Raw genomic sequence first — 23,839 nt, 5'->3', positions numbered from 1 at the left:
ATAATAATGGAGTTTATCTCATGGAATAAAATAAATATACTTTAATTCATAATTTAAATTGGCAATTTAGTGAATTAATATGGATAAGATAGCTCATCCTTACAGTAGACTTCCAACTCATAAATATGGAAGGAATAATTGAAATAAAACATCACTATCTCACAAGCACAATGATTATAACTGTTTCAGAGGCAAGAGTCAATGAAGGAGGCCAAAATTAGTGCGCACATAATGGAATAAAGCAGGATATTGACATTTTCTCAAGCAATCTCTTCACAGATACTTATTAACTATGGAGGTATAAATTTATAGGGAAGAAAACTAGTGGACTGCATCTCATTCCAGTGATAAGATATAACTTCATCAGTCAGGAGATATGTCATCCTCATGCATCTCCTGATAGGAGGCACTGAGAAGGTCACATCATACTTTCTGCAATATTTATAGAAAAAATGAATAACCAGAATTTAATCATGAAGAAACTTCCAAAAAAACCCAATTGAGAGGCATCTTCCAAAATAACAGGCCAGCATTCTTGAAAAATGTCAAGCTCAGGAAAGACAAAGAAAGTTGCCTAAATGAAAGTAAATGAAGGTACAATAAAATACACGCAATATATGGTCCTAGATTTGATCCCGAACTTGAAAATAACAACATGTGTGACAGAAGTGGCAAAATTACATGTTGTATCAATATTGATTTCATGATTGTGCTATATAGTCACATAAGATGTTAACATTTAGTGAAACTAGATATTACATTGATAGGAACCTTGATCTACTTTTGCAAATATTGTGTAAATCTCTACTTATTTATAAATGATAATTTAAGACATGCTGAAAGTATCTGGTAAAATTGCAGACTGAACTCAAAGAAAATAGATGAAAGAGATGAATAAATATTGAGTAGAAAAGAGGTAAGGATACATTGGAAATAATCAACTTTGCCAATAGTTTTTCTAGGAACCCATAATAGAACCAATGACAAAAGAAAGAAGTTTTCTGCCAGAAACACAAAACAGAACAAAGTTAAGAAACATATCCACATAAAGATAGTCACATGAAATATGACAAAAACACTGTTGCAATGAAAGTAAACAATAACAAATTGGACTTTGTCAATAAGTCGTTTTTAATAAATTTTAAAAATCATGGGGGAAAATGAGTCTTGATTACTTCCTTTTACCATATCCAAAATATATAAATAATACTAGATGGATGGTAGACTAAAGATGGAATAACTTCTAGAAAAATGACTAAAATTACAAAAACCAATAACACCTTTGTAAAAAACCTAGAGAAATTCATGTGACTAGTAAAATGTTAAGCTGGTTCAGTCACTGGGAAAGACTATTTGTCTAAAGCTTAATATATGCAGTGTGTTTGATCAATAATTCTTCATTTTAGTATGTAACGAAGATATATGAATATGTATATAAAAGATATGTACTTAACCCAGAACCCAGCAACAACACAAACACGTATCAACAAAAGTCTTGTTTAATGAACTATGGAACAAGTAAATCAAAACTACAATGAGATATCACCTCATATCTCTTATATGGATATTATCAAAAAATCAAATGAGAATTAATGTTGGTAAGGATTGGGAGTAAAGGAGAACTGTAACCTTGTATAGCTTTCATGGATGTTGTTCGGAAAGTTAAAAACGGAGCCACCCTATGATCTGAAAATCTCATGTCTGTATGTGTGTGTGTGTGTGTGTGTATGTATATATTTGTATGCATATATACATGTATATATATATATATATATCAAAGAAAATAAAATCACTATCTCAAAGAGGTATGTGCAGTCTCATGCTTATCACAGCCAAGATTTAGAGAGAGTTTATACAGAAAATATGATAAACACACAGGAATATTAAGTTTTTTTAAGTCTGCCATTTGCACAAACATGGCTGAACCGGTGGGGCATGCTCAGTGAGACACAGAAAGACACATACTGTATACGTGGGATCTTACAGCCAAACTCAATATAATTAATAGGAAAACATGGTGCCTGGGAGCTAGTACACAGGGAAGAAGTGGGAGATTTTGGTCAAAAGGCATAAATGAAAAAGCAAAAACAAAATAACCAAGAATGATGGCATGTTTATAAAGTTTACTGCTATATAGCCCCAAAGGCCAAAGTATTGCTGTATACAACATGGATCAACCCCCACAGAGGTAATACTGAGGTTTTTTTTTTTTAAAGAACACAGTATATCATTCCGTTATATGAAAATAAAAGAATGAATAACACTTAGTGAAAATGTTCGCTATAGTGAACCTGGAGGTATTCACTAGGAGGAATAAGAAGGGAGGGCTTGATGTGTACAGTAGTAGGTGTTATAGGAGCCTATTAATCCATAGTGTCCAAAAAGCTGTATACTTATGATTCATGTGCACTACCACATGTATGCAGTATAAAATGAAAACATTGTCTTGAATGCATTCTTTTGTACCCACTTTCATAGTTTAGACTTTCCATATTAGCATTCAGAACTTTCCAAAAAGCATTTAAAATAATCAATTTCTGAGAATGAATTTCTTCATTAAAAAAAAAAAGAAGAAACAGAATTGTTTTTATTCAACACCTTTGCTGAAAATGTATGCTTTGTGTATCTATTTATCACTTTGGAGAATGAGAAACAATAATATCCTGGTGTTTGCTAATTATTCCATCTGTTCAAAGTATTTATTTTCTCTCAAAAAAGGAAGGAAATATTAGTTATTGGATAAAGTAATGTTTAGCACCCTGGGATATCATAGAAAAAAAAATTTAATATATGTGTACCAAACCTGATTGTCTTTAAAGAAAAACAATTTTAAATGTGGCATTGTATTCGCCTAAGCTAACAAAATAATTCTAGCTACATAAAAATGCTAATGTAAAACAATGTTCCATTCTATTTCCAATATCCTCTACATTGAAAGTAAATATAATCATTTTCCCTCAATAAATATAACATTTCCAGAATTTTCAACTTTTAACAACTCTAACTATTAACATTAGCTTTTTCAAATCTCTTAAGCTATAGACATCCATGGATTTTTCTCTGAGAGTGCCACTTCTCTTTTTTTTTTTTTTTTTTGTAAGATTTACTTAATTATTTGAAAGAGAGTTACAGCCAGAGAGGAAGAGATAGAGAGCTTCCATCTGATGGCTCACTCCCCAGATGGCCCCCATAGCTGAAGCCAGAAGCCAGAAGCCAGAATCTTCTTCTAGTTCTCCTACATGAGTGTCAGGGGCCCAAGCGCGTAGGCCATGATCCTAATGGAGCTGGATCTGAAATGAGGCAGCTAGGACACCAACCAGCCACCTGGAATGTAGATGTTGAAGATGGTGGTTTATTCACTTTTTTAAAATTAATTAATTAATTTATTTATTTATTTTTGACAGGCAGAGTGGACAGTGAGAGAGAGAGAGAGACAGAGAGAAAGGTCTTCCTTTTTCCATTGGTTCACCCCCCCAATGGCCACTGAGGCCGGTGCACCGCGCTGATCCGACGCCAGGAGCCAGGTGCTTCTCCTGTTCTCCCATGTGGATGCAGGACCCAAGCACTTGGGCCATCCTCCACTGCACTCCGGGGCCACAGCAGAGAGCTGGCCTGGAAGAGGGGCAACCAGGACAGAATCCGGTGCCACGACCGGGACTAGAACCCTGTGGTGCCGGCGCTGCAGGCGGAGGATTAGCCTGTTGAGCTGCGGCACTGGCTTAATTCACTTTTTTTTTTTTTTTTTTTTTTGACAGGCAGAGTGGACAGTGAGAGAGAGAGAGAGACAGAGAGAAACGTCTTCCTTTGCCGTTGGTCATCCTTGCGCATGGGCCATGCTAATCTTCTCTGTATCGTTCAAATTTTAGTATATGTGCTGCCGAAGTGAGCACAAAAATATGGAATGCTTCACGAATTTGCGTGTCATCCTTTGCTGTTGGTTCACCCTCCAATGGCTGCCGCGGCCAGCGCACTACGGCCGGCGCACCGTGCTGATCTGAAGCCAGGAGCCAGGTGCTTCTCCTGGTTTCCCATGGGGTGCAGGGCCCAAGCACTTGGGCCATCCTCCACTGCCTTCCCGGGCCATAGCAGAGAGCTGGCCTGGAAGAGGGGCAACCGGGACAGAATCCGGCGCCCCGACCAGGACTAGAACCCGGTGTGCCGGCGCCACTAGGCGAAAGATTAGCCTGCTGAGCCACGGTGCCGGCCTTAATTCACTTTTAAACAGATAAATAATATATAGCCTCTTTCCTTGATGAATTCACATTCTAATGGGGAAGACAGAGAACTACAATATAACTGAATTAATAACAGACATGAAATACAAGTACTAGTCACAAAAGTATTAGTTTCTAGCAACAGAATAGGAGATGTTCAAGAACTCCATTAGTCTTTATACTAACCAAGAAACTGTAATATTATGTCTATGTTTTGAACAAGATTGGTGTCAATATATAAATTATTCTAAATTCCAAAATATTGGCCTCTCTTGGCTTCTCTTCCTCTCGTCTCTCTCCTCCCTCCTCTCTCCTCTCTATCTCTCTCTTACAGTCTCCTTCTCTTTTTCCTTCGCCGCCCCTTCACTCCGGTCTGTAGGGTATTCTCCAATAAACCCTTTCCCTTAAAAAAAAAAAATTCCAAAAGATAACACCCTTAAGGAAAAAAGTAAAGAGAATGTATGATCAACATCTTCCATTAAAATGAGGCTAGAAAATACCTATCTACCTATTTATATATATATTGTAGAAATTGAATATATGTATGTATATATATAGAAGTTGAATGTGTACATATGAATATTTTAAAAATTAAAGCAAATTGGGGATGTGTTCCATTTATCTGGAAAATCTACTTCTTTATCACTTTTCTGTTCAACCGCATTGCCAAGTAAAGAGGTGTTATTGCGTATACACAGAGTCATCTATAGCTAGAGAAACATAACGGACGTGGTGCAGTAGGACTTGGATAATTGTATTTTCCCCTAGAACTTTAACAAAGTTTCAAAACATATATATGATTGTTGTCCATTATACTGTGAAGGTCCTTTTGATTTCTGTTCTACTCTATTCACTTACTAAGTAAGGTTTCCAGTCTCTCTGAATTCAAATGTTCTTGCTGCCATTACCAATTTTCCAAATTGTAGATTTGATCTAATTACTGAAGCATTATTGGAACCCAGGTAGTGGTATGCTATTATTTTCCTAATTAATGCTCTCCAGGAGACTTTGAAATTAATATAGGCCATCCTGCAGAAATAAAGACCACTGAAATCAGTCTCAATACACAGTGAAGTGAGCACACTCAAACATGTTCCATTTCTTTAGTTTAGCAAGCAATGGAGGCATTAACAAAAATAATGTGCAGAAAGTATAAAGCTTGTTATCAGCTCAAAATCGGAAGAAAATGCTATCTAAGCAAACAGTGGCAAAGTATGCCTTTATGATTCTCTGACAATGTAAGCACCGCAGAAAGGAATATTAAGGAAAAATAACATCACACTTTCTTCAACCAATTGTGAGCTGGTTTGCTGTAGATTTAAGCACTGCCACAGGCTTCTAGTTGCTGGCAACTCACACTGTGGAAAATGTCACCGGGCTTTGTTGCCACACTAGCTGTGCTCCACAGAGCAGAAAATTAAGTTGACATATTTGGGGGAGGAGTTTTACTGGTTTGTAAGAATTTATAAAAATAACCACAGCCATCTATTTCAGGGTCACATTTGTATGTTCTTAACAGAGCTCTGACAATTCCTTTACTTTTATTTCACATGATAAAAGCTCCGATCATTCTGATTCAAAATCTGGAGAATTTTTCCTTAGGTGAATAGACTTTTGGCTTGGTATTAAAATGATACATACACAGCAAAATTAAATATTTCTAGATTTATGGTGCTTGAAAATAAACTGGAAAAAATTAATACCTAAAACAATGCATTTCTTCCCTTTGTTCTGATTCCTTTAGAATTCTGCATAGCTCATCACTTATCAAAGTATTAGGGAATTTCATCATGAATAAATTAGTTTTGTTGTTCTAACATGGTGAGTTGTGTTAGCAATGGAGTCATTCATCTAACTCATATTAGCCTTGAATTCATTTTATTTTACACATTTTGTTTGAACTTGCTGAGACTTAAAATGAGGAAATGGTGTTCCTTTAGTAAGAGGTTTGTTCAGGTATCTGACACACTAAACTGCATCTTTGTCTCTGCCAAAAGCAATATGCAGTGTTGCCATACATCATAGACTCCCCCATCACACCACATTTACAAATCTAAGGGAAAACTATGAGCTACTTGAAATTCAACACTGAAGAAAAACATTCACAGTACTATTTCCGGAAAAGGACACAAAACTTTCAAAGTGACGTCAAATCACTTAATTGATTCACAGAAGATTGGCCCACTTCATCAAAACAAGGAGAATTTTCCTATCTCTGGCCAGATTTCTTTCTTACCTCAGGTAAACTGGTATTAAAATCTAATAGAGAATTATGAATCATTTCAGTCTTCTGAGTTCTATCTGCAATACTACAGGTTCATTTTATTACACATGCCAAGAATCCCAGCATTCAGAGAAAAAAGCCTCCAATTTCTCCTTTCCTTAGCGTTACACTGATCAGGTTTGTGCAAAGTTAGCATTCTCATCAACACTGCTCTCTCTAACCATGGCTTGGAAAAGCAACTCTCTGCCTTCTCAAAGTCATATCGATCAAGCTAATAACATTTACTTAACACCTGTTCAGTGAAAGTCACTGTTCTTGCTGTGCAGGATACAGATCCAGAATACCCAAGAAATGGAGCAGATCTCTTCAAACAAAGATAAATGCCTCTTCATTCTCATTTGTTTTAAAAAGTAGCCACTGATACCTGGAATGTTCTTCACCTTTAATCCACCAAAAAACATTTCATCCATAAGTGTTTCATAACCATAAGTGTTTCATAAACCATCCATAAGTGTTTCCATTTATGGATGGATAACCTACCACTCTCCCAGCCCTGACAATCACTGCCCCGAATTCTGTACTCATTCTTGCCTAATGCACATAAAACATATATCCATGACCACTATTTTATAGAAATGTCTTATTTTTTATTCTCATTTGACTTCCTGTTTCTCTCCAAATGCTTTCCTGTACAGCAATCTCCATCACTTTTGTAAATTCCTAGGGAAGAAGCAAGTGGCTGTGACTTTGTGAGCAATCAGCACAATGAGGTTGTCTCTGGTTATGACAATCATCTGCTTTGGTGATAGGTGTGCTTCACCCACTCCTGAAAATGCTCTGGGCAGAAGTGCATATCCAAAGGCTATAATGACAACCGTTATCAAATGCAAGAAAGCAAGTATTTGGGCTGTCATTCTGGCTGCCATCAAAGATCTATTATAAATCAAGAGTTTATCACATATAAAAGACAAATCACCATACACCAAAGTTTTCTATTGTCTAACTGTTCACTCTCTGCCTTCAGAATTCTTGACTACCTAGCTCCTGTTTAGTTTTGTCTTGTTTTTTTCTTTCTCTCTGAGTCTCAAGAGATAAGTTGGCTCAATAGAGGCTTCCCACAGAGCATGGGCAGGGAGTCACAATTCCTTGACAATCACCCATCCAAAGCTGACATCTTTCAAGTGACCTGAAGTAGCTACATCTGTTCAGTCAAGTTATTACAAGCAGCGCCAAGAGTGAGCCTCATACTGAGCACAACAACTGTGACGTAAGCTCCTTCCTGTCCCCGAGAGGCTGTAACCTCCATGCGATTGGCAGTTAAAGGTCTGGCTTTCTCCATCGGAACATAATTTCCTCTTCCTTGTATAAGGTTCTTTGCAGTCTTTTGATATTTGGTTATTTTTTTCTGATGAGCAAATTTGGCTTAGAAAAAACATCACTTTCAGACTGAGAAAGAAAAGCATTTTGTGTCCTAAAAGTATAGATATCTTGTACCAGTATGAGATTTTTTAAATACACAGGAGGATACTTCAAAAGGTTAGTGGAAAACTGAATTAAAAGATGTATATTTTGGGTGCAAAAATGTTTTTCAAAAAGTTCTGAACAATGTTATGAAAAATCCACACATGGATTTCAGGGGTTTTTTGCTTTGTTTTAAATGTCTGTCAAAAAAATATTAAGAATGATATACTACTATAGTTATAATGGCCTGTAACTATTTTTAAATTTATTCTATATGAGTATAAAAGGTTAAAACATTTTTATTTGCCAAGCATGCATTAATTCATCTTTTGACACATATACCTTAGTAACTGCATCTTTGATAGTGAAACACAAAACAAATATAAGCTTTAGTATAGCAGAGGTTCATATTTTGACCTTATCTTGTTTTCAATATGATATTTCTGTTCATCCCATAGAGAATCAAAACTATTGGATGATAACTGACAACAGAGATAATTTGTATACCATATTTCACAGGTTTTCAAAATCCCATCATTGTGTTATTTGATGCTTGTGGATATTAGATGGCTTGCACAAAGAAACCTGTCACTGGCTAGATTCTGGGCTGCCATCTCCATATGCAGAGACATTTCTGCCACAGTGTCATGTCCTGGGAGTAAAATAGGGACATTTCTGGAGGCAGTAGAGAATACTTCAGAAACTTCATGAACCCAGAGAGTTGAGCATAGGGCCTGAGTTCCTCATCACTGTCAGAGAAGAGGGGCCCAACACCTTCCAAGCAGTTTCCATTTTCCATGAAATTATTTATTTGTTTGCTTTTTTGTTTGTTTGAAAGGCAGAGAGACAGATAGATCTTCTACCCACTGGTTCAGTTCCCAAATGATTGCAATAGATAGCAGTGGGCCAGGTCAAAGCCAGGAAGCTGGAATGAAATCTTAGTTTCCTATGTGGGTGGCCAGAAATCAAGTACTTTAATCATTACCTGCTGTCTATCAAAGTATGCATTAGCAGGAATGATTGGAATTTGGAGCACAGCAAGACTACAACCCATGTATTCTAACATGGGATGCAGAAGCTCCAAGTAAAGTCTTAACACCAGCTCCAAATGTCCACCCTTCTTATCTTTTTGAAATGCCTTTGAATAATGTATTTAAAATGATACACATATACTTAAATATAGATTTATGTTTAAATAAATTATATATGTGTATATCTATCTATACACACACACACACACACACATATTTCCCTCTCTCTTCCTTTGTCCTTAACTAGTGTTGGACTTATCAGTATTTAATAAAACATTAACTTTTATGCACTCTGAAATGCTAAATTCTTTATCCTTCTGATAAGCAAATCTAGATTTAAAACAAAAACTCAACTCAGATTTACAATTCCTAGGTTGCTTCTAACTACCAAAACTTTCACCCAAAAGACTAAGTAGATTTTAGTGACCAGATATGAACAACTAGATGAATAAGACTTTCAGGTTAATGGCTCAATGGCAACCTTGACTGTTTCTTACTATCACAGTTATCAAGGACAAGCACAAGTTTGCTTCCTTGCATCTATATTATTCAAGACTTCATCTGCACTTTCATATCCACAATACACAATATGAGGGGGCATTTCAAAAAGTTGACAAAAACATGGAATCAAAAGAAAAGTTTATTTTCTTATGAAAAATTTGGAAATCCATGCATGGTTTTTTCATAATACACATTTATAACAACTTTTTAAAATGTTTATTTATTTATTTATTTTCAACTATTTGAAAGGTAGAACAACAGATGAGTGAGAGAGGGAGATTTTTTCCCCCTCAGTAGTTAACTCCTCCAAATGCCTACAACAGCCAGGGCTGGGCCAGGATGAAGACAGCAACATGGAACTGCATCCAGGTCTCCTAAGTGGGTGGAGCCACATATTCTAGCTCTAAAATGTGTATCACCAGGAATTTGAATCAGAAGCAGAGTAGCTGGAACTCAAACTGGCTTTCTAATTTGACAAGTGGGCATTCCAAGTAGTGGCCTAATTGGCTACACCACAATGCCTGCCCTTCCATGAACTTTTTGAAGACCCTTTGCATACATGGATTTCAAAACCTTTTGGACCCCAAAACACTCACCTTTTAATTTCATTTTTCACAAAATTTTTGAAGCACTCTTCTACACCTTGATGTATGTTGTGAAAGTCACTCAATATTTTAAACAATAGGCTTGACATTTAACATTCTTCAACATTTCAAACTACCTAAGAAGCTAGAAGTATAGGCAGCCTCCTAACCTTTTTTTTCAATTATGCTCACCTAAAAAAGAAATCTTGCCCTACACACAGTGAAATGACTAAAATAAAAATACTGACAACACAAAATGCTAGCCAAGATGCGTTACTCACACATTGCTAGTGGGAATGTGAAATTGTACGGGCACTCTAAAAAATGGTTTGGTAGTATCTCATAAAACTAAAATGCACTTAAGATACAACCTAGCAATGCTACTCTTGGGCATTTGTCCCAGGGAAATGAAAATTTATGATCACACAAAAACCTGTACACAAATGCTCATAGCAGCTTTACTTAGAGTAAATCCAAAAGCTACAATCAGCCTAGATAGCCCCCAACGGCTGCATTCATACCACAGAATATGACTCACCAATAAAAAGACACTATTGATACACACAGCAGCTTGGATAAGTGCTGAAGGAATTATGTTGAGCATGAAAGGCTAGCCCAAAAGCTTACATATATATGATTCCATGTTTTTATTTTTCTAGGTAGCCTTCCTTTATTTTTTATTTTACTTATTAATTTACTTATATTTAAGTTATAAAATTTCATATATTTAATATACACAGATTTAGAAACACAGTAATACTTTCCACCCTACCCTCACTTCCACCCACACTCCAACCCTTCTTCCTCTTCCCTTTCCTATTACCACTCTTAATTTTTACAAAGATCTATTTTCAGTATATTTTATATTCCTAAAGTTAATCCTACACTACATAATGAATTCAATATATAGTATTAAGAAAAAAAAAACATTGTTCCTCAACAGAAGAGACAAGGGCTATAAGCAATTGTCAGATCTCAAAATAGCCTTTTCATGCCAATACATTACATTTTAGGTACTTTATTAATTACCTCAGATCAGGGAAACATATGATATCAGTCATTTTGGGACTGCTTATTTCACTAAGTATAATAGTATCCAGGTACACCCATTTTGTTGTAAAAGACAGGATTTCTTACTTTTTTTCTTTTTACAATTGAGTAGTAACCCCTAATCTATATATACCACAATTTCTTGATACAGTCATCAGTTTATGGATATCTGGGCTGATTCAATATCTCAGCTATTGCAAATGAGCTTCAATGAACATGGGGGTACAGATAACACTTTCATATGCTGATTTCTTTTGGTTTGGGTAAATTACCAGGAGTGGGATTTCTAGGTCATATGGAAGGTCTATATTCAGATTTCTGAGGTATTTCCACAGGTCTGAGGTCTTCCACAGTGACTGTTCCCATGAACAGTAAATTAGGGTATCTTTCTCCCCACATCCTTGCTAGCAATTGTTGTTTTTTAATTTCTCTATGAGAGCCATTCTAACTAGAGTGATTTGAAACCGCACTGTGGTTTTGATTAGCATTTCCCTGATAGCTAGTGATGCTGCACATTTTTTCAAGTGTCTGTTGGCCATTTGAATTTACTTGTTTGAAAAGTGCCTGTGAAATCCTATGCCCATTTCTTAACTAAATTGATTGTTTTGTTGTTGTTGAATTTTTTGAGCTATTTATAAACACTGAATATTAACCCTTTATCAGTTGCATAGTCCACAAATATTTTCTCCTGTTCTGTCAGTTGCCTATTCACTTTGCTGAGTGTTTCTTTTGCCATGCAGAAGCTTCTCAGTAGATAAATCCCATTTGTCAATTTTGGCTTTGATTGCCTGTGTTTCTGGGGTATTTTCCAAGAAGGCTTTGCCTAGCCCAATGTCTTGCAGAGTTTATCCAATATTATCTAGTAACTTGATGGAATGGAGTGAAAGACTTAGGTCCTTGATCAACTTTGAGTGTATTTTTGTGTAGGGTATAGGCAAAGGCATTAGGCATGAAAAAAATCAAAAGGTTGCAGAACCAAAAGACTCCACTGACAGATTATCAGAACTCATGAAAGAATTTGGTAAAGCGTCAGGATATAAATTTTTATTTTGATAGGTAGAGTGGAGAGTGAGAGAGAGAGACAGAGAGAAAGGTCTTCCTTTGCCATTGGTTCACCACTCAGTGCCCGCTGCAGCTGGCACGCTGCAGCCAGCACACCGCACTGATCCAAAGCCAGGAGCCAGGTGCTTATCCTGGTCTCCCATGTGGGTGCAGGGCCCCAAGCACTCGGGCCATCCTCCACTGCACTTCCGGGCCACAGCAGAGAGCTGGACTGGAAGAGGAGCAGCTGGGACAGAATCCAGGGCCCCGACCAGGACTAGAACCCAGGGTACTGGCACCCCAGGTGGAAGATTAGCCTATTGAGCCACGGCACCGGCCAGGATATAAAATTAACACATAAAAATCAGTAGCCTCTGAATACACAGACAATGCCATGGCTAAGATAGAACTTTTAAGATCAATCCCATCCACAATAGCTACAAAAAAATTACATATCTGGAATAAATTAACCAAGTATGTCAAAGATCTCTATGATGAAAATTACAAAACATTAAAGAAAGAAATATAACAAGACATAAAGAAATGGAAAAATCCTCCATGTTCATGGATTGGAAGAATCAATATCATCAAAATGTCCATACCACCAAAAACAATTTACAGATTCAATGTAATCAACATACCATTGACATTCTTTTCAAATCTAGAAAAAAAATGATGCTAAAATTAATATGAAAACACAGGAGACCCCAATAGATTAAAAAAATTTATACAAAACAAAGCCAGGGACATCACAATATTAGATTTCAACATATTATAGGACAGTTGTAATCAAACAGCCTGGTATTGGCCCAAAAACAGTTGTGTACAACAATGGAACAAAATGGAAACCCAGAAATCAATGCATGCATCTATCACCAACTTATTTTTGACACAGGAACTAAAACTAATCCCTGGAACAAGGACAGTGTCTTCAAGAAATGGTGCTGGGAAAATTGGATCTCTGCATTCAGAAGTATGAAACTAGATTCCCACACCTTATTTAATTTATTTATTTTCATGTCTTTCATATACACATATAGTTATCATTCTTAAAACAACAAAATGATGGAGAACATATTAGCGGTTTCCAGGCATTAGAGAGAGAGGGTATGCATCTTTAAAGGGATAACACAAGAGAGTGATGTGCTAATAGAAATTTCCAGATCTTGATTGTACTGGTGGTCACACAAACCTGAACACACAATGAAACAGAACATACACACACACACACACACACTCAGAATCATACATGCACAATTGGTGAAATTTTAATTAATGGATTGTGGGTTTTGCCAACATAGAGTTCCTTGTTATGATATTATACTATAGTTAGGTCAAGTTGTTACCTTTGGGGAAATTTGAGTTAAAGTTACGAGGGACCACCGAGCACATTTTTCTTTGCTACTACTTGTGATTCTAAAATTTTCAAAATAGAACAAAATTTTAAAAAGAGATGTCTTTTCTTCAGCCCCCTATACTCATCTAGCTATGGTTTCCCACTTCTACCTCTGTTCTTTTTTTAAAGGTTTAAAAGAAAGATTTATTAGAGTCAAAAGTCTCCAGCCAGAGTGGCATGGAGAGGGGCTGCAAGAGAAGCAAAACCAAAAGGATCCTGTGGCACTGGGGATTTTAAGCACAATTCGAAGAGAAAAAAACTTGACAATCAGATTGGCATTCAGCTGCCAGGTGGGGAAAAAACCCATCAAAAGACTTGATTTACAATCCTTTATCCTATCTGGCTTAATCGTGATAAAACTAAAAGCATCCAGGGAGGGGATAAGTAACTTGTTTCCACAATAAACTGAGTACAAGAAGATGCAATCACTACTCCCTTGTTATTCTCCAGGTAAATTTGGAGATACTTCAGGAAGGAGGGTGGTCAGTTTGTTCTTGCTAAAGATAGCCTTTTGGGAGGAAGCAAGCATGCTATACCCCAAATTCCACTGGGAACACCCTGACTGCCTATTAACCCATCTGACTCCCAACATGCCCCCCCTCAACAAGAATGGATCCTACCATCTGCTCTATAATAAACTTCCTTCTATAATGTAATCTTGAATTGGATCCAGTCATAGCTCTGTTCCAGTGAAATTCTCTTGTCAATATCACTAGTGACATCCACATTCCTCAGTCCAGAGATCAGTTATTCATTTCCATTGTACTTTTGTCCCTCCTGAACCATCGGCCACATTTGACAGAAGTGATCGGACTTCAATACACAGGACACCTTCCTCACTTCATAACCCTTTGGTTTTCTTTTTCTCATGAGTAGTTCCTCCTGAGTCTCATATTTCTCTGAGACCCACTCCCTTGGTAAACTCATTCAGCTTCCTATGTTACAATATCATCTATCCACAGACAATTCCTAACATTGTGTCTCTAGTCCGGATAGTTTCTTGGAATTTGACTTACAGCAATTGCCACTGCAAATCTTATGTTGTTAACTAACAGGCAACTTAAATATCAATATCTAAAAGCCAATCCCAGATACTCTCAAAACCTATCCAATTTGTTTTTTCCTTATGGCAAAAATGATATGACTAGTAACACAAACAAAAAATATTGGTATATAATTTCCTCCTATCATACATCATATCCTATCAAAAGGCCTTGTTTGCTCTACTTTCAAAATATTTCCTAAAATAAATATACATATATATATATAATCTAAGCACTTATAATTATCTATATTTTTTAACTTTTATTTCATGAATATGAATTCCCAAAATACAGCTTATGCATTACAATGGCTTTCCTTTTCCATAAGTTCCCTCCCACCCGCACCCCTCCCATTTCCCGCTCCCTCTCCCCTTCCATTCACATCAAGATTCATTTTCAATTATCTTTATATACAGAAGATCAGTTTAGTATATATTAAGTACAGATTTCAACAGCTTACACCCACATAGAAACACAAAGTGAAAAATACTGTTTGAGTACTACTGATAGCATTAAATCTCAATGTACAGCACATTAAGGACAGAGATCCTACAGTGACTCCTGTTGTGGACTTAACAAATTGACACTCTTGTTATGGCATCAGTAATCACCCTAAGCTCTTGTCATGAGTTGCCAAGGCTATGGAAGCCTTTTGAGTTCACCAACTCTGATCATATTTAGACAAGGTCATAGTCAAAGTGGAGGTTCTCTCCTCCCTTCAGAGAAAGGTACCTCCTTCTTTGATGACCTTTCTACTGGGATCTCACTCGTGGAAATATTTCATTTCTTTTTTTTTTTTTTTGCCAGAATGTCTTAGCTTTCCATGCCTGAAATACTCTCATGGGCTTTTCAGCCAGATCCAAATGCCTTAAGGGGTGATTTTGAGGTCAGAGTTCTGTTTAGGATACCCGCCATTCTATGAGTCTGCTGTGTATCCCACTTCCCATGTTGGATCGTTCTCTCCCTTTTTTATTCTATAGGTTAGTATTAGCAGACACTAGTCTTGTTTATGTGATCCCTTTGACTCTTAGTCCCATGATTATGATCAATTGTGAACAGAGATTGATCACTTGGACTAGTGAGATGGCATTGGTACTTGCCACCTTGATGGGATAGAATTGGAATCCCCTGGCATGTTTCTAACTCTACCATTTGGGACAAGTCAGCTTGAGCATGTCCCAAATTGTACATCTCTTCCCCTCTCTTATTCACACTCTATTTAACAGGGATCACTTTTCAGTTAAGTTTCAACACTTAAATAACTGTGTATTATTTACAGAATTCAACCAATAGTATTAAGTAGAACAAACAAAAAATACTAGGAAGGATAAAGTATTAAGTTTTTCATCAACAGTCAGGGCAAGGGCTGATCAAGTCACCGTTTCTCATAGTGTCCATTTCACTTCAACAGGTTTCCTTTTTGGTGCTCGATTAGTTGTCACCAATCAGGGAGAATATATGATATTTGTCCCTTTGGGACTGGCTTATTTCACTCAGCATAATGTTTTCCAGATTCCTCCATCTTGTTGCAAATTACCGGATTTCATTTTTTTTTTTACTGCTGTATAGTATTCTATAGAGTACATGTCCCATAATTTCTTTATCCAGTCTACTGTTGATGGACATTTGGGTTGGTTCCAGGTCTTAGCTATTGTGAATTGAGCTGCAATAAACATTAAGGTGCAGACAGCTTTTTTGTTTCCCAATTTAATTTCCTTTGGGTAAATTCCAAGGAGTGGGATGGCTGGGTTGAATGGTAGTGTTATGTTCAGGTTTCTGAGGAATCTCCAGACTGACTTCCACAGTGGCTTTACCAGTTTACATTCCCACCAACAGTGGGTTAGTGTCCCTTTTTCCCCACATCCTCTCCAGCATCTGTTGTTGGTAGATTTCTGAATGTGAGCCATTCTCACCGGGGTGAGGTGAAACCTCATTGTGGTTTTGATTTGCATTTCCCTGATTGCAAGTGATCTTGAACATTTTTTCATGTGTCTGTTGGCCATTTGGATTTCCTCTTTTGAAAAATGTCTATTGAGGTCCTTGGCCCATCTCTTAAGTGAGTTGTTTGTTTTGTGGTTGTGGAGTTTCTTGATTTCTTTGTAGATTCTTGTTATCATCCCTTTATCTGTTGCACAGTTTACAAATATTTTTTCCCATTCTGTCGGTTCCTATTCACTCGCCTGACTGTTTCTTTTGAAGTACAGAAACTTCTCAATTTGATGCAATCCCAATAATAATTTTGGCTTTGACTGCCTGCACCTCTAGGGTCTTTTCCAAGAAGTCTTTGCCAGCGCCAATATCTTGCAGGGTTTCTCCAATGTTCTCTAATAATTTGATGGTTCCAGGTCGTAGATTTAGGTATTTAATCCACGCTGAGTGGATTTTTGTGTAGGGTGTAAGGTAGGGGTCTTGCTTCATGCTTCTGCACGTGGAAATCTAGTTTCTCCAGCACCATTTATTGAATAGACTGTCCTTGCTCCAGGAATTGGTTTTAGATCTTTGATCAAACATAAGTTGGCTGTAGATGTTTGGATTGATTTCTGGTGTTTCTATTCTATTCCATTGGTCTATCCATCTGTGTCTGTACCTTGCTGTTTTGATAACTACTGCCCTGTAGTATTTCCTGAAATCTGGTATTGTGATGCTCTGGCTTTGTTTTTGTTGTACAAAATTGCTTTAGCTATTCGAGGTCTTCTGCATCTCCATATGAATTTCAGCATCATTTTTTCTAGATCTGAGAAGAATGTCTTTGGTATTTTGATTGGTATCGCATTGAATCTATGAATTGCTTTTGGGAGAATGGACATTTTGATGATGTTGATTCTTCTAATCCATTAGCATGGAATATTTTTCCATTTTTTGGTATCCTCTTCTATTTCTTTCTTTCAGATTTTGTAATTCTCATTGTAGAGATCTTTAACATCCTTGGTTAAGTTTATTCCAAGGTATTTGATTGGTTTTGTAGCTATTGTGAATGGGATTGATCTTAGCAGTTCTTTCTCATCCATGGCATTGCCTGTGTATATAAAGGCTGTTGATTTTTGTGCGTTGATTTTATATCCTGCTACTTTTCCAAACTCTTCTATGAGTTCCAGTAGTTTCTTTGTAGAGTTCTTTGGATCCCCTAAACAAAGAATCATATCATCTGCAAAGAGGGATAGTTTGAGTTCTTCCTTCCCAATTTGTATCCCTTTAATTTCTTTTTCTTGCCTGAAGGCTCTGGCTAAAACTTCCAGAACTATGTTGAATAGTAGTGGTGAGAGTGAGCATCCCTATCTGGTACCAGATCTCAGTGGAAATGCTTCCAACTTTTCTCCATTCAATAGGATGCTGACCATGGGTTTTTCATAAATTGTTTTGATTATATTGAGGAATGTTCCTTCTATGCGCAATTTGCTTATAGTTTTCATCATGAAAGGGTTTTGAATTTTATTGAATGCTTTCTCTGCATCTATTGAGATAATCATATGGTTTTTCTCCTGCAGTTTGTTAATGTGGTGTATCACGTTGATTGAACCATCCCTGCATACGAGGGATAATATAATTATCTACATTGTTGCCATTCAATTCTTCATGATTATCCTTCACATTCACTCCTGAAATAATGTTCTATCTCTATTGTGGCTTCTCTTCCTACAGTTCACTCTCAGCTTATCAACTTAACTTATCCTTTTGAACCATAAATTAGAGTATGACCTTCTTTTGCCCAAAAAAGCACCTTGAAAGATTTTTATATTATTTATTTGAAAGGGATAGAGAGAAGGGGAGGTGAAGGAAAGAGAAATACAGAGAGAGAGAATATCTTCCAACCACAGGTTCACTGCCAAAATGCCTACAACTTTGTACCTGGGCCAGGTCTAAGCCATGAGCCTGGGACTCCATCCAGGTCTCTCACATGGGAGGCAGAGACCCAAGTACTTGACCCATCACCTTCTGCCTCCCAGGGTGTGCAATAGGATGAAGCCACATTGGAAACAGAGCAGGGACTAGAACCCAGGCACTACAATATGTTTTACAGGCACCCCAAGTGATGACTTATCCAATACACTCCCCTTTTTACTCTTTTGATCTCATGCCTTAATATTAACCCCTTTGTTTGCTATGCTCCAGTCCATTGGCCTCTTGATCTTGCTAGAACATGCCAAATATATTCCATACTACTTTTGCATGTCTTGTTTCTCTAAAATGGACAGCCACCAAGGATAACTGTTTCCATTCCCCATTCAAGTGTTATATTCTAATGGGGATTCTGGTCATTCCATGACTCATTGTTCTCCATAGGAGCCAGCACCAAATATATATATATATATATATATATATATATATATATATATATGTATATATGTATATATATGTATATGTATGTATATATATATAATGCATTTGTTCTATATTATATATAATATATATAATGCATATATTATATATAATGCATTATATATTATACATAATATAAATGTTATATGTATAAAGTATAAGATATATGAATATATGTGATATGTCCTTTATTTCTCTATTAATTTCTATTAGGAAGTAAAAATAAAGTTCATAGAAACTTCAAAGGACTTTCATTCTGTTCTTCTCTATTCTAGCATCTAAATCATGCATGGAACATGGAAGGTACTTAATAAATAACTGAGAGACAAATGAATTAGCTTCCCAATTATGCAAATATTTCCTACTTCCAAATAAGGTAAGGGTTCAGTTATTGAGGGTGGTCTTCTCTCTGTGAATTCTGAACAATTGCAGAGAAGCCCATCTGTTCTATGACTGACTTCCTTAGCAAGAGCAGCTGACATCACCTCATTGCTGGTAGGTCTGCAGGTCAAAGGGCCACAAGCATCACAGCACCTCTCAACTGAACAGCAAAGAGGCCCCGTGCAGGGGCCAGCCTATCTGCTACTCTAGTCCCAGGGATTCCACAACCCTATGGCAACAAGAACTGCAGCTGTGCTTCCAGCTTCACCTTGTTCCAGAGGTTGATATTCTAGAGTTGCAAGAAAAACAATAAACTTGCGAAGAAATGGATAAGCAATATCATATCAGATAATGACAGATTTGATGAAGATAATAAAATATGATATATGGCTGATGTAGTTCCTGTCAATTTGGCGATCATATCGTTACTGTGAGGTGAGCATTTGAGCACAGATATGAAAAATTGTAAGAGATGAGTCATGCAAGACCTGAAGGAAGAATGGTCTTTAAAGAAGAAAAAGAAAGTTAAAAGACCTTAAGGGACGAGCGAGGGAATGTTGAGAAAAGAGGAATGAAAGCCAGTATGTTTGTAGCATTGGGGGTGGGAGGGAGAGTTCAGAAAGAGGAAGATAGAGAAGTGGACACCCACTCAATCCTAGTGACCCTAGGTGACGGCTAGGCTCTCACTCTAAGTGCAAAGGCATGAGAGATGCCACTGTGAAATACTCCCTACTCTTTCTGCATGTGATAGGGAACCTTTAGATCAATACTTGAGGCCTCTCTCTCTCTCTCCTGTTCTTTTTTTTTTTTTTTTTTTTTTTGACAGGCAGAGTGGACAGTGAGAGAGAGAGACAGAGAGAAAGGTCTTCCTTTACCGTTGGTTCACCCTCCAATGGCTGCCGCGGCCAGCGCACTGCGGCCGGCGCACCGGGCTGATCCAAAGTCAGGAGCCAGGTGCTTCTCCTGGTCCCCCATGTGGGTGCAGGACCCAAGGACTTGGGCCATCCTCCACTGCACTCCTGGGCCACAGCAGAGAGCTGGCCTGGAAGAGGGGCAACCGGGACAGAATCCGGTGCCCTGACCGGGACTAGAACCCGGTGTGCCATGTGCCATGCCACAGGCAGAGGATTAGCTTATTGAGCCGCGACGCCGGCCTCTGCTGTTCTCATGCCAATGATTGGTGAGTTTGGGAGGAAAAGATGGATTTAATAACTTAGTCTCTTCCCCTCACCTGCAGAGAGCTGCGCTCAGTTATGCTTTGTGCCCGGGGTTGAGCTTTGTGGTGACAGGTCTAACTCCAAAGCACCTGGCTTGCCTGTATTCAGCACTGCCTGTGACTTCATGTGTCACTTCATCTAATTCTTCTGGTGCACTAGAAGGGAGCCACAGTTGGTGCTCACTCTGCTGCATTCTCTAGGAGTTCTATTAGTAATAAACTGACACTTCGTTCTCCACATACTTCATTGTCTCCTTTAATTGCTTTGGAGCTCTGGTTGTGGTGAGAGTTATAATTTATTAGCTCTCTTATATGCCAAAAGGAAGTTGCTTTCTTTTCAAACGAGATACAGTGAGCTAATTGATGTTTTAAAAAGATCTCTCTGACTTCTCTTTGGAGTTTTAATTACAGAGGAGGAAAATGATAGGCAAAGATGCCAGCAAGGACTGAGAGACTTCAGCACGTGCTGTCTCAAAATATGGCACCTTGGCCCTGAGAAAACCAGAGAAGCAGTAAGTTCTCTCCGACTGCTCCCTCGCTTTTCCCTTAACAAGGGTTAGGAAATCAGCAAAAATATTCTTTAAACTTCTAAAGTGGGTCATAAGGCTATTTCTGGAGAGGTATTCAACCTGTATTTGAAGAAAAGGAATGTCCTTATCTCTGACAACACAAAGACACAGAGACCATACACAAACAAGTCTAGCTCCTTCCCTACTTATTACCAGTAAATCATAGCCCCTTTTCCCAAACTCATCCAACACTATCTACTCTTGATCAAACTGACTATAAGATTATATAGGTTAGGTTTTCTTTTTTCTTCAGGTTTTCATTTCTGAAAGTTTCTGTGTCATATAAAACTTAACGTCAGCATTTTTTCTTAATTTATTTTGCGATAGGGGCCTCAGTCATGGACCTAGAGATGAGTGAGGAAATGATTAATCTTTCACCCTACAGGAGCCTGTTGTAGAGATGGTGGTGGCTTGGACTAGGGTTGAGAGTGAGAGAGAATTATAAATAATTGGAATATGTATTTAAGCTATAATCAAAGATATTTGATAAAGCTGATGTTGGTGGGTCATACAAAGTTAAAATCAAAATATGATTTCTAGTATTTTCCTTGTATAGCTGTGGACAAAGAATAGCAAAAGGTATTCAAGTGTGGTTTTCACATTGTGTAGACAAATGTGGAGCCTACTTACTAAGAATCAATTTGGGAATTGTCAGATGGTATTAAAATCCAATGGGTCTAGAAAGAGAATAGAGATAGAAAAAGGAGGATGAAGGACAGAGATTCAGTTAGTCAACACTTAATATAATAATTCTAGAAAGGATGGTACTGAATATGTGTGCTTAGAGGTGAATTAAAATAGAAAATTATAAAACAGGAATTAATTTATTTCATTCATGTAGGATTACAATAGAAAAAAGAAGGTGTAAGACAAAGAAAAAGGAGAGTGCAGAGAAGTCTTATAAAGGAGAAGTTAAATGATCAGAATGTTAGAGCAAACATAGAACTCTGAATTAAAGGGTGAACTTTCTGGAAGTGTATGTGAGGATTTTATCTCAGATGAAGTTACACAAGTTTAATATATTTTACAAAAACACAAAAGATGATAAACAGATAAATGAAGCAAATGTGAGTAGATTGGTGAAAAGAAAGAGAGAAAAGTCTTTAAATCAGTATTACAACCAACACTGCATAGCAAAGGAGCAGAGAATGTTGACGGAAAGGAAGAATCACAAAAACTGGATTTATATCTGTCTTTTATTTCTGAGACAAATCCAATAATGTAACATTAAAGTTACATCAAAACTTTAGCTAAAAAGCTACACACTCGATAGAGAAAATCAACAGAAACTCTAATTTTTCTTTCAGAATTTTGGATCAGAAAGGGTTCTGGCAATGTCTGAGAAATTAATATTTTACTAATGGTGCTTTTATGAATTAGCACAATTTATAAGATTGATGGGATGTTCAAAAGGGACAAACCTATAAGGATAGTTTTTCCTAATAAAACCAATTACACAGAAAACATTAATGAATTCTCAAGAAACCATAAATAACCAAAATGTTAACAGAAAAGAAAAAATACACCTGGGGGACTCACATACTCTGAGTTCAAAACTTACTCCAAGCCTACAAAATCAAAATAGATACTGCCATAAAAACAGAAGACAATCAAATGTAAAATGGAGATTCAGAACCTTTACAATTAGGGTCAAATGATTCTTTTAACAAGTGTGTCAAGACTATTCAGTGGAAAAAGGACAGTATCTTCAGCTAATTGTGCTTGGAAAACTACATATCCACATACAAAAGAATGAAATTAGGTCCTTACCTAATATCATATACAAGCACTAGTTCAAAATAGATCAAAGACCAAAATGTAAATACCAAAACTATAAAAACCCTTAGAGACAGGGAGAAACTGTCAACACAATGTATTTGGTAATGCTTTCTTGAATATCTTACCAAAGATAAAGATAACAACAGCACAGATAACTTGTATTTCAAGAATATTAAAAAAAAAAAAACACCTTCCACATCATGAGACAATATCAACAACCTAAAAAAGCAACAAACAGAACAGGAGAAACTATTAGCAAATTACATAACTCATAAGAGGTTACTAAACAAAAGAGAGAGAGAAAGAGAGAGAGAACACCTAAGATTCCAAAAAAAGATCCAATTTATAAATGGGGTTGTGGCAGGGGAAAGGGGGGGGCAGTTTTGTAGCTGAACAGGTAAAGCAGCCTCCTGCAACACCTGATGTAAATCCCTACACATGGCTTCAGTCTGGCTCAACCGTGACCAGCCTTGCGGCTATCTGGGGAGTGAACAAGCATATTTATACACTAATATAGTTTTAATAGTTTTGTAATTATTTTTAAATGTACCTTATATGAGTAATGCTGAACATTTTTTCAATAGATTATTGTTTATAGCCCTTGCCTATTTTACTGATAAACTATGGTCTTTTTACTTTTATTTAATTTGTTGAAATCTTTAATTGGTGGAGCATAAAGCTTTTGGCCATAACATAAATTTAAAATATATTACCTCAAAAATAAAAAATAAAATATTAAGTGGGAAAAATGACTACTATCAAAGAAAAAAAAATCCACCAAAACAGAAAGTAACAAGTGTTGGTGAACATATGGAGAAATCAGAACACTAGTGCACTATTTGTATGAATGCAGGACAGTCACTTACCATGAAGAAGAGTATAATGACTCCTCAAAGTATAAAAATAGAATTACCTTAGGATGCAGTAATTCTACCACTGTGTATATACTCAAAAGTATTGAAAGTAGGGTCGTAAAGTGATACTCATATATTGATGTGTATCACCATTGTTACATTATATTCTCTGTGTAAT

The 23,839-nt window shown here is 36.9% G+C and overlaps 1 non-coding gene across 1 annotated transcript; it reads right to left on the bottom strand.

The window, feature by feature from the left end:
- Nucleotides 1–3,783: 3,783 nt before the first annotated feature.
- Nucleotides 3,784–3,890, bottom strand: LOC133767420 (U6 spliceosomal RNA). Its single transcript, XR_009866885.1, has one exon. It is a non-coding gene; the product is annotated as a U6 spliceosomal RNA (small nuclear RNA).
- Between the last annotated feature and the right edge of the window lie 19,949 nt (nt 3,891–23,839).

The sequence above is a fragment of the Lepus europaeus genome, chromosome 9, assembly GCF_033115175.1.
Source record: "Lepus europaeus isolate LE1 chromosome 9, mLepTim1.pri, whole genome shotgun sequence".
In the NCBI taxonomy this organism is placed as follows: domain Eukaryota; kingdom Metazoa; phylum Chordata; class Mammalia; order Lagomorpha; family Leporidae; genus Lepus; species Lepus europaeus.
The sequence above is the reverse complement of the archived record's forward strand: the minus strand, read 5'-3'. Positions and strand labels throughout refer to the sequence as shown.